We start from the raw sequence: 8,136 nt of genomic DNA, 5'->3' as shown, positions 1-8,136 counted from the left end.
TTGAATCTCAGGCAGTGTATGCTTTACCTACAGGCTTGGATAAAAGAATGAGCATGTTAATGAGCTAGTCTAAACAGGTGGAATCTTAAGAACAGTAAATAAAATTTAGAAAGAGAAAATAGACCAGGATGAAATTCTATTTAAATTAAAATGGAATTTAAATTAGCACAACCAGCTTATGGATTTTGATATGAAAATGTGCTTGATAAAGTTAATGCATCATTAGCAATGGTTAATTATTACTCTGACCTCTGAAAACTCACAAACCTAGCACACATATGGTTAAATTTGGAGTCAAATGATCTAGATTTGAGTAGTTTATCAGTAAAATGTTGTTTTAAAAAGTCACCAAAATTTTTTGAGCCTTAATTTCTCTAATTATACAATGAAAATAACAGTTCCTTTACCTCGCTCATTACGTTGCCAAGAAAGTCAAAGTATGGTGATTGTCACACAGAAAGGTGGGTGGAGGGAGGTAGAAGAGGGTAAAGAGGGGGGATAAATGGTGATGGAAGGAGAATTAACTTTGGGTGGTGAACACACAATATGATAGATGATGTATTAAGAATTGTACATTTGAAACCTACATACATTTTAATGACCAATGTTACCCCAATAAATTCAATATAAATTAAAAAAGAAAGTAAAAAGTCAAAATATAATATTAGTCAAAATTCACTGAGTTATAGTATGTGACTTTACTATATGTTTGTCAATGCCATTACCAGGATTTCCAAGTTCCTTATTCTCTTAATTACTTACCCACCACTATCACCTCCACCACTACATCCACTCTGCTACTGTCACTGTTAACTGCAAAACTTAAAACAAAAAGGCCAAAGACATGTAGATAGTTGCTTTTGTAAAAACCATGTTGAAAAAATAATATTCAGGGTATTTTTTGCCTCAAAAATGAAGTTAGGAAAAATTATATACATTGGAGAAGCTAATAGGTTAGCTATATTTCTTGAACAGGGTATATAGTCAACAATTGTATCTTCTACTAGGTGCTATTAAATACATATACATATGCATGTATATGTATATATGTATTTTTATATTAGATACAATCAATACTAAAAATACTATGAATGAAATTCTTTATTTTTAGTCAAACCAGTCTTCAGCAAAAGATAAAATCTAAAAACAAGCTAATCAAATGCATTATAGTCTATTTGTCTTAGGCAGTTATAGGAAAAAAAAAAAACCCAGATGCATCACAAAGAATAAAAATTATTGAAGGAATTGTGAAAAACAGGGATTATCAAAAAGGAAAAAAGTATATCACCTCATTGCTCCTTACACTTTAGTTTAGGATTTTATGCATTGTTAATTTATTCATTGAATTCCAGCTCTAAATGCTCTAGTGGAATCAAGACTGCTTTTGTCAAGGGGCAGGAAAAATGCCATAGGGTTTTCAAATCAGAATTCATGTTAATAAGTCTAAGAGCAAAGCCTTGTCTACTGAAACAGAATGATTAACTCTGTATGTATTTCTGTCTTTCACTTTTTTTTTTTTGGCATTAACACAAAATATGTTTTGTTGACTCATGGTGTGCCATATTAGTTAAATTAAACATCAAACATCTGTCTAACTTTAAGATGCCAACATGAGTACGTTGGCAGTCTCAGTAAAACTTGAGCTGCCAAGGGCCCTCAATCCGTCAAAAGGATAGAGCTGCTGTAATGGCAAACTCAGCAAGCAATTACATCAAAGGATTTAAAATCTATTTCAGTAATGCCTTCTGGATAATGACATTGATCTCTGCACTCCCCTTGCAGATTTCCTGGGATTGCAAAGCAGGGTTCCGCATGGCTTCACATTCTGAAAAACACCATTCGCCATTTCTTTTTAGGTAAACATAGTTCAATTCTCTCGAATAGAACCACACAGCTCTTTCTGACATAACATAATAGACTTTTACTCTTAAAGCCAACATTCATGCTATGTGCACAATTCTTCCTCCGCTCTCTTCTGTCACACTAATTTTGCCACAGTGGGAGAAATAATGAAAGGACTTTATTATCTTTTGCATTCATGGTTTTTCTCCTACTCTAAAATAAAAACTATAAATAAGTAGATCAATCAATCAAATCAATCAATATATATTTTGTCCTTTCTCTTTGTATGTCGATCTTCAGTTTGCTTACCTTTAGGAGTTGGTATGCATGAATGAAATTCTGTAGATGAGAGTTCTAAGTTAAAGAAGTTTTCATTCCCTCCCTCCCTCCCTCCCATTCTCCTTCCCTCTCCCCTACCACTTTTTATTTTTTTGCAGGATGTGTAGTCAGGGGAGAGGCTTATTTAGTGACTTACATGAACTATCCATAGATCATTTAAGTGGACTTTAATGTTGGTCAGGTCTTTACTTTTTTTTTTAAGCAGTTGCTCTAGTGAAGGAATGCGTAGATGAAAATTCATGTTTAAATTCAGGTGCTTTAGAGCAGATGTGTAGGTGGTCAACATCACGTTGCATTTCTATTTTAAAATAAGTAAAAACACAAGTTGAATTCTGTGAGACACTACATATTCTGATGTCATATGAATAGAAAATATATGTGCACTAATTTATTATTTGTTATTTGTCCTTTGAATCTAGAACCTACTACTCTATGCCAGAACCCCCAGTCTCCCATTACACAACAGTGGAATAAATCTTGTTAAATATCTTTGTATCATTTTCTAAACATACTAAAAATGTATTTTCCTTCTTAATCATCTTGGTGCCATATCCTATGAGCTGCCTACCCGATCTCTCTTGCTTTCACCATCAGACAGTTTGAAAGAGTTCTCAAAAATATTCTTTCTCTTTCCTACCTCCAATTCATTCATCTATCTTGACCCGAGCTGCTAGGAGAAAGATGATTAAGGGTGGTTAATCACCCTTAATGAATCACCCTTAATCACCTGATGTCTTCCAGTTGCTAAGGAGGGAATAAAATCTATATGTACTCGAGTATACTGGGGCATGTCAGGGATGTGTGGGTATTTAAACTTTTATTACTCTGTTACCGAGAATAGTAATAAATAACCAAGTCACCATTCCACCTAGTTCACCAAAAGGAAGGAATGCCTAGACTCAGCTGATGGGATTAGACAAGAAGGAGGGGGTGAGAATGAGGGGAAGGAAGATAATATGACCTTGTGTGTACAGCTCTTTGGTCTGAGTCAGTGCACTGTTGTTGTTCCTACATCTGAATATTTAGTGGGAAATAAAATGTTCCATGCTTGTACTTCCTGTTCCACTAAGTACCGAAGTAAATTCTCCCAAATGGGAAGAACTGGATATGGAAAAGTGCTAGCTCCCTCGGGCCTCTATAGCTGTAATGACCTCTCTAAACTTCAAGTCTAGTTGGAGCTTCCAGCAAAGGAAACCATCCTTCACCTGGAGATGCCTTTTGGAGTACTGAACTTGTTGCTTTCCTGATGAAGCCTAGGTGTTACTCTGTTTCTAGGCTTTGTTAAAACAAGTGTCTGACCCATGAAGATTGTGTAACTCCTGGTCTGACGACCATTTTCGGTGGTCGACTCAAAGACTTAAAAAGTGGAAGAGTCTAAACGGCCTTGCCTGTCAAATGGTGATGGCATATTCCAGAATGCAGCTGGCCTGGCTGCAGCCATCTCAGCTTTACATGGAAAGTGGCAGCTATCCCTTCAGAGGAAACTATCCCCTGTTTCGCTGTCTGAAGCAAAGCTTCTATCTCAGATTCAGAGAGGTTCTCCTAAATGCCTGGGCCTGCTTCACTCATGGTTTAGCTAGTCTGGAGGCTGATGGTGTCTTCTAGCTTGGGTAGCTATTCAGCACAGCACTGAGTATGCAGAACAAAAACTGGTCACGGCTATACTTAGTAGGCAGCACAGAAAGTCATTCTCACAGCTCTGGCTAGTTCTCCCCTTAGTAAATCTTGTTACCTTTTTACTGACCCTAGCTGTCTGGTCTGATGCTTGGAAAGCTATAAACTGGTGGATAAAAGACAACCATTTTGGGCTCATGAACTGTGGAAGCAAGTAGTAATTTCTGATTAACTGGATTCCTTGTGTAACCACCATGGTAAGAGCCTGTTTTTGAAGAAAACTGACTGGAATCAGTTTGCTGGTTGAGCCTGCACCACTCAGATTGTCAGTATATCTGCAACTGCAATAAAAGGGCCTCAGGAAAGACTCCATGTTTCTGATTCAGGGGCTAGTCCTACATGCATACTTCTGACTCCTGCAGAAATTTGATCTGTTTGTCTCTCACTAAGGGAGGCCATAAGACACAGGACATTGTCCGTCCCCGTTCACTCTTGATGGGTTGACTACATGAATCTTTGACACCCCCCACCCCACCTTAGTTATCAGTGGTTCGTGACCACTGTTTAGGCGTCTTTTAGCTTACAGCGTTGCCCTTCTGGTCTGACTCAGCTGACTCTATACATATCATTGTGGCTCTTGAAACTAATCTGTGTCACGTTTTCAGATTTATGGACCCTTTACAATCTGGCCATGAATAACCAAAGTGTCCAATGGACTTTCCATACTCCCTATCATCTGATACTGTTAATTGTGGAATTGCATCTTTAAAAATTGACTCAAAAAATTTCTAACTCTAGTTCCTTCTTAATAAGGCAGTTTGGTCACTCAATATGAAATGTCCTCAAAAAAAGAATTACCTTTTTCTCAGCTACTTCCTGGTCAATAATCAGAATAAAAGGAATCAGGTTAACTTGTCTTCTTCCCCATCTTAGAGTTGATCATAACAGACATTCAAGTGAGACAGGGATGCCTCCAGTAGAACATGTAGCCCTCAGATGGCCATAGAAACCTCTTCAAATTGAGGTTTACATTTGGTTACTGAGAGGGGCTTTGCACAGGGACAGTTAACTTGTTCTTCATGTGTACTCTGTGTGCCATTTTCCCTAAAAGGGGAGTTATACAACTAGAAAAGTGGTATGCACATATAAAAGAAAAGGACTAAAAAGTGCATGATTTGGAAAACAGACGACATAATAGGATTAGTAAAGAACTAATCAAAGATAAAACCAAAGAGCTGGTTGGAAAAATGCAACAATCTACATATCTGCAGAGCTAGTATCTGTGAGGCTGGGGGTAAGGAAATAGCATTTCAAGAATAAGGACATATAACTAGACATTGGGTGCTGGTATGATCACAGGTAACACTGACTAAACATGGAATCATGAAGTTATCGTTTTAAGGATACTAAAATATGTCCTGACCAGAGGTAGGCTTGGTTGGTCATTTGAGAAAGGGCTGGTATTTTGATTGTGAAATAGGTTGGATTCTCTCCTACTTTCTGAGGACTGGACGATACATGTGCTATTATTGTGGATAGGGCATTCACTGGTTCTCTGTAGTATGAAACAAAAGGGTTCTACACATTTTTCCAACATTATGATTTAGACTTTATATATGATCTATTTCTGGATACAAATAAAAAAAGACTCTGAGAAACGATGCTTATCTAAAGTGTGATCTTAGATGCACTTCTGTCCTTTATTACACTTAATAAATTTCTGTAATTTATTAGGTTGGTGACTATGTATCTCATTGAGTAGCATTTATTGATTCATATTTGGTTTTCATCCTTCAAGCAATGACAGAAAAGATAGCAAGAAAAACAGAGATTTATGGAAGGAACGTCCATCCTGACCTATGTTTATATTTCTAGTAGATATCATGGTCACTGAGAATGAAATAGTCTGTTATCAAGAAAGCAAAAATAATTAATTTAAACAATTTTGGTAAAATAAAATAACTTCTTATCCCTAGCTTCAGTTCACTGCAAACTAGTGCAATGATGTCAAATATCAGTAACAGAAAACAAATAAATATCAAATATGCATGCCTTTTTTCCTTTGCCCTTTGACCTCTCAAAATAATAATAATAGAACTCAACATCCATACTTCTTTCACAATTAAGAATTCATAGGAAAAGTATTGATACAAAAGGATGGTGGTAACTAAAATCAAACTCCCTGCAAGCTAGACTAGTTAATAGAATGCTGACTGCTGACACAGTTTCAATTAGTGTATATTGTAGGTTGCATAATGCTATTTCAAGCATGGAGTATAAAAAATTAGTGAGCTGAAAAAAATGAAAGATCATTTGAATTATGGTTAACATCACAATTTCCCATCTAATATTTATACCACATTTGCAATTTTATATTCATCCTCATTACTGTCAAATGGCAGCAGCAAGAACAGAAACTAGCTTTGCTGTTTTCCTGTAATATATCTTCCACACTAGTTGAAAAAAGAAAGTTCAACTTCAGAATGGAATTAGAACTCCAATCCTTTATTGAAGATATAAATGCTCATACTATAAATTCATAATTTTGTGAGGCTCAAAAGAATAGCAGTTGAGTTTCATTCTATTATTTGTCCGAATTTTTCTTCCAAGCACAAAGGGGCTAGGGATGTTATTCCTAAATACAGTCATGTGTGGCATACGACATTTTGATGTCATTATGACACATCACATATGTGATGGTGTTCCCACAAGATTATGATGGATCTGAAAAACTCTTATCTCCTGGTGATGCTGTAGCCATTATAACATCACAGCACAATGCCTTACTGTGTTTTTGTGGTAATGGTTACGTAGTGTTTATTAAGTCTACAACAGTGTACAGTAATGTCCTAGGGCTTCACATTCACTCACTTCTCACTCACTGAGTCACCAGAGCATCTTCCAGTCCTGCAAACTCTACACTTTGCAAGCACCCTAGAAAGCTGTACCATTTTTATCTTTTATACCCGATTTTACTGGGCTTTTTCTATGTTTAGAAATAATGCAACAAAGAGTCTGCCACAACGATTGCATTTCCTCTTGTTAATGGATATGACCAAAAGATAGTATTTATATATGCATTGTTGACTAAAATGAGATGCCCAAAAATTTGGGGGTTTGAATGTTTGTGTATTTTATTATATTACTTTTGATAATAGCCATAAAAGATTATCTTTGAAAACGTACATTCATAAAGCTACAGACTATGTATTGAATGTATATGCTCTTATCAACAATTCTATTTATTTTTCTCTTGCTTTTGTAAATAATTTGCCCTGTATTTTTTCAGTATTCTATGTGTGCCTGATTACTATCTTCAGTCCAAGGATTTTTTTCAATGTTATAACCATCAGAGTCTAGTACAATATGGCCAGCACTCAAAAGCAAAGAAATTTTAAAAGATGAAGTTATTATAGGACACCAATAAACACACCTAGATATATTAAACCTCAGCACAATAACACCCTCAAAGTCCATCCACATTGTCACAAATGGCAAGATTTCATTTTTTTCTCACACATTCCTTATCTTTATATCCACATTTATATCTAGAGATGCTGGTAAGTCTGATATTTTTCAGGGCAGTCTGGCAAGCTAGAGACCCAGGGAAGAGTTGCTATTTCAGTCCTGAGTCCAAAGCACTCCAGAGGCAGAATTCCTTGTTCAGGGACCTCAGACCTTTCTCTTACAGCCTTTGACTGACTGAATGAGGTGCTCCCACATCATGGAGTATAATCCACTTTACTCAAATTCTACCAAGTTAAATGTTAATTTCTTCTGCAAATACCTTCACAACATCATTTAGACTGGTGTTTGACCAAAAACCAGGTACCCTAACCTAGCTAAGCTGATGCATGAAACTAGCCATTAGACTAAGAGTTAGAACTGGGCCTACGGTTAAGGATTGGGCCTATGGTTACTTTTACCTGATTTGTCTCTGTTTTCCCCATGTATTGGTAACACTTGATTTTTCTTTAGGTAGTAGAATAATGGGAAGAATATTCCCCACTCCACATAGGAAGCTGAAGTTGGAATCAGTATCTCATGAAATGAAGATATCAACTTATGACCTTGATATTAGTTGATTTGATTTACACATTGGAAACCTTAACTGCAAAGGCTACCAATTCCATAGCTTTTGAATATCTTACATTCTCCCAGATAAGTTTGCTAATTCCTAGTGATTTACACCCTAGAAAACTCCTTTGTCCTTGGCTCCAGCTTCCCTATACAATCTGTTTTTGCCTTGCACCAACTTTGACAGAGTTCAGTGCCTCTCCTTAGCTGTCCTCAAAGTTTTACAAAATTGAATTAGTGAATGAAGTAGTCTTTACTAAATAT

This window comes from Desmodus rotundus, chromosome 9, assembly GCF_022682495.2.
Source record: "Desmodus rotundus isolate HL8 chromosome 9, HLdesRot8A.1, whole genome shotgun sequence".
Taxonomy (NCBI): Eukaryota; Metazoa; Chordata; class Mammalia; order Chiroptera; family Phyllostomidae; genus Desmodus; species Desmodus rotundus.
This window is presented reverse-complemented; position numbering follows the sequence as displayed.